The 4,380-nt window shown below is 35.3% G+C and overlaps 1 non-coding gene across 1 annotated transcript; it reads right to left on the bottom strand.

Annotated features, from left to right (window-relative positions):
• Positions 1-3,846: 3,846 nt before the first annotated feature.
• LOC115832232 lies at positions 3,847-3,961 on the bottom strand. The gene has a single exon (XR_004027658.1). It is a non-coding gene; the product is annotated as a U5 spliceosomal RNA (small nuclear RNA).
• Between the last annotated feature and the right edge of the window lie 419 nt (positions 3,962-4,380).

The raw sequence follows: 4,380 nt of genomic DNA, 5'->3' as shown, positions 1-4,380 counted from the left end.
TCAAGCAAATTGCATTCCAGCATATTTATTTCCAATTTCAAGTCATGCTGGGAAGGAATATACATCGCTGGGCACTCTTTAACCCCAAGTACAACGCACACAGAGAAAACCCTGAAAGTAGTACTCGGTTTCTTCTATTCGTCTGTTGTGCAGTGTTGTTATGTGCCTTTATGAAAATCAGGAGTAGCTGGATTTCAGTTTTAGCACAGAGATTATAGGTAAAGTTATTTCTGCATGTTGGTTGGATGGGGTTTTAGTTGAGCCAACTTTCCCCTGATCTCAATGCAAGTGTTGCCTGAGAGAAGGTGCTAGAATTAAGCCTCATAGTTTACAAAACACTTGGACTGTTTTTTTAACATCAAATATATTCACGTTCTATTTCATACTGCTGTGACTCTTCCATGCACTAAACTATTATTGACTTTGGAGGTAATGTGGGACATGGAAAAGATGGGGAAAATCCGAAGCAAATTGAAGATCTAGCCAATATCATTATGTGTGAAAGAGCAAATGCTAATGCCTTTTTTTAAGAGCAGAGTCTAATGCATGTCTTGACTATTTGCTCCACTGAGAAATTGAATATTGAGAAATCAATCTTGTAGCTTTACATGAGCTGAGGTTTATGGAATGGGACTGAGCCAAGCTGATATTGCCTGATTTATTTTGCATATAACCTTTTTAATCCTACAAATATGAAATGCAACACTGAAAGTATTCACTGTTCAATAAAGACTTCTATTGCTTAGAGAAATAGTCAACAAACATCATATCCTTTCTGAGGCAAGATATTATCATTAAAGCCTCTTGAGACTCAGGCTGCCCACACAACCTTTTGGCGTAGCTTCTAAAAATAATCACAACATGCCTAATAATAAAAATTAGACAATATATCAATACAATCAATAAAAATGCCATGTCATTTTATATGTCATTCCCTTGCTGGAGGAGGGGATATTAGCATGATTTTTTGGATGGTATAAATGGTAAAGGGGTTCAAGGAAGAATATAAGAACGTGTCATCTGAAAATGAAATCAGCATCTTCTTTGGGGCTCAGCAAGAGAAATGGGGTTTTGTGATACCACATATATCCTTCTCAAGAGGGAACATTACAAAAACACCAAAGGGCTTGACAATTATGAGGGATAGCTCTGCTGTTCAGAAAACTGTATAGAGCCCTCCATAAAAGGTGTAACTAACTCATAAACGTGACCCTTCTCTGGGAGCTTCATGTCTACAGGAGAGCCGGACAACTCAAGTGACACCACATACCACATAGAGTGTTTTCTTGGCTTTCAGGATATGTGGCTATAATTAGAGCTAAGCCCAAGCATATACCAACATATGCAGTGTAATTGCAACAATTACTGAAGAAACTATCATTAACCGAAAGTTTTTGTGAAAGCTATGTGTTCTAGATAGAGTTTTGAATGAAAAGAACCATAGCTCACAATGAAGAGAACATGTCAGACTACAGGAATTAAACGTGAAAGTTCAAAGTCAAGGATGATAAATTCAGAGTTGGAGAACAGCTAATAGATGGGAGATGAAAACTAAAAGAGGTAAGAAGGAGAAATTAGTAGAGGGCCTGCCTGGAAGCTTAATTAGACTAACAAATCACTAAGAATAGTTACTCTAAATATTTGTTAAATAATTATCAAATACACATTATATTCTATCATATTAATAAAAATAGTTCTCATTTATTGGATCCATGTCATTTCTCAAGCAATGTGTAAATCGTTTTGCACATCTTATCTCTTTTGACCATTTCAACACTGAAATAATATTATTTTTATTTACAGAATAGCAAACTGTATTCAGGGAAATTAAATAACTTCCCAAGGCATCTTGGTTTGATTAAAATAAACAATGAAGAAATGTAAAAGCTATTACTAGAGAGTAACAACAATTCAAAGACTCTAGAGGAAGATGCCCTGTTGTTACATTTGGGCTAGATCAGAGGAGAGCAAGAGGCTTGAGAAAAGAATCTTCTAGTAGTTCAAACATGAAGTGAATGCTGTGCACTGTACCTGGAAAGACATGATCTGAGAAACTGCAGGGCAAAAACAGCAAGGACATTGAACCACTCATCTAAGCAACAGTTAAAGCTTATAAACTGGTTCATAACTCACCATACAGAACGTTCACTCTAAAAATCTTATAGCATAATGGTTCAAGGCACAGGTTCAGAAGTAAGCTTTCCTAGGCTTGAGTTTTGTTTCTTCCCAATGCATACTTTGACATTTTTGGCAAGTTATTGGGTTTCTCTAATTCTTAGTTTTCTCCTCATAAAATATTTATTATCATTAATAGCCCTATCTCATGGTACTGTTGTAAAAATTAAATTAAATCTTTCATGTAATGCAGAACACAGGGCTGATTCAGATACTATGTATTGATAAATGTCAGATATCATTGATATACTATAACCTCAAATCCTCCTCTCCTTTCTATATGTTAGTGCCTAGAAAAACACAGTGTCCGTTCTTCCCTCCCTCTCTAAATTCAGTATCTTTCACAAGTTTTTGTATATGTAGCTACTCTGGTGTGCAAAAAAAAAAAAGTATAAAAAACATTTTGTAAATCACAAGAAAAAACTTACACCATGATCATGTGTGAGTACATGTGCCCACACATACACATGCATGTACGTACACATTTCATGAAAATACACTTAATGCCATAAGAATTGGTATTCTATTCTAATCCATTCTCTTTTATTTCTTTTCAAAAATAATGGTTGTGACTCACCAAACTGACTTTATGACTCACCCATGGGTGTCAATCACAGTCTGAAAAATACTTCTAAATCTCTCCTTGGGTTAAGCAAGATTATTAGAGAGTTGTGAATCTGCATCTCACTGTCTAGCCCCTCATCGATTTTTTTTAAAATTTTACTTAGGCATTATGCTATTATACTACTTTGAGGGGCATTATAAAAATCAGTCTCATCACAAGAAATAGCTAGTGTTGTTGAAGATATGAAAAAAGGGAACCCTTGTACACTATCGATGACAATGTAAATTGGTATAGCCATTATGGAAAACAATATGAAGTTCCTCAAAAAACTTAAACATAGAGCTACCAGATGATCCAAGAGTTTCACTTCCAGGTATAGATCTAAAGGAATTAAGTTACTATTTTGAAGAGGTATCTGCACACGCCCATGTTCATTGTAGTATTGTTCACAATAGACAAGATGTAGGAATGATCTTAGTGTCCATCAATGAATGAATTTTTAAATGTAGTATAATTACACGGTAAAATATTATTCAAACAGATTCATCCATGCTGCCATTTGCAACAACATGGATGAACCTGGAAAGAATTATGCTAAGTAAAATAACTCAAAAAGAGAAAGAAAAACTATGACACCACTTTTATGTGGAATCTTAAAAAAAGAAAGTCAAACTCGCAGAAACAGAGTAAAATGCTGGTTACTAATGGTTGGTGCATGGGGGACAAGAGAAGTTAGTCAAAGAGTCCAAACTCAGTTTCTGAGGATCTAATATTTAATATGGTGGCTATAGTTAACACCACAGTTAACCATCAAACAACAGAAATTTGAACTCTGTGGGTTCATTTATGCATGGAATGTTTTTTTTTTTGGTTTTTTTTTTTGCAGTGGAGTCTCCCTCTGTCGCCCAGGCTGGAGTGCAGTGGTGCGATCTCAGCTCACTGTAACCTCCACCTCCTGGGCTCAAGCAATTCTCCTGCCTCACCCTCCCGAGTAGCTGGGACTACAGGCACCTGCCACCATGCCTGGCTAGTGTTTTATATTTTTATTAGAGATGGGGTTTCATCATGTTGGACAGGCTGGTCTAATTTTTAACACTCATAATTTAGCCTCGTGAAACATGAGGCCTCAGAAATTGGATAAAGACTCATAACTGTTCCTCCCCATGGAAATCTTTAGTAAAAGGTGAAAGATTTATATGATATGAAGAGAAACCAGAGTTATGCATGGATTTTTTAAAATAAATATACCAATTTTTTTGGAGATTTACAACAGTTTGAAAAAACTTGCAGGGTAACCATGACCCCTGACACAATAAGACTAACCCCTGTTCTTCTTCCTCCTCCCCAGCCTACTCAATATGAAGACAATGAGGATGAAGATCCTCATGATGATCAACTTCCACTTGGTGAATAATAAATATATATATATAATATATTATCTTTCTTATGGTTTTCTTAATAACATTTCCTTTTCTCTAACTTACTTTATGTAAGAATATGGTAAAATATTCAAATAACCAAAATATATATAACAATACATATAAGAAAAGAATACATGCCAGAAAAAAATATGTGTGAACTGACTGTTTACATTATCTGTAAATCTTCTGGTCAACAGTTGCCTACTAGTAGTTAAGTTG

Source organism: Nomascus leucogenys, chromosome 21 (genome assembly GCF_006542625.1).
Source record: "Nomascus leucogenys isolate Asia chromosome 21, Asia_NLE_v1, whole genome shotgun sequence".
Taxonomy (NCBI): domain Eukaryota; kingdom Metazoa; phylum Chordata; class Mammalia; order Primates; family Hylobatidae; genus Nomascus; species Nomascus leucogenys.
The sequence above is the reverse complement of the archived record's forward strand: the minus strand, read 5'-3'. Positions and strand labels throughout refer to the sequence as shown.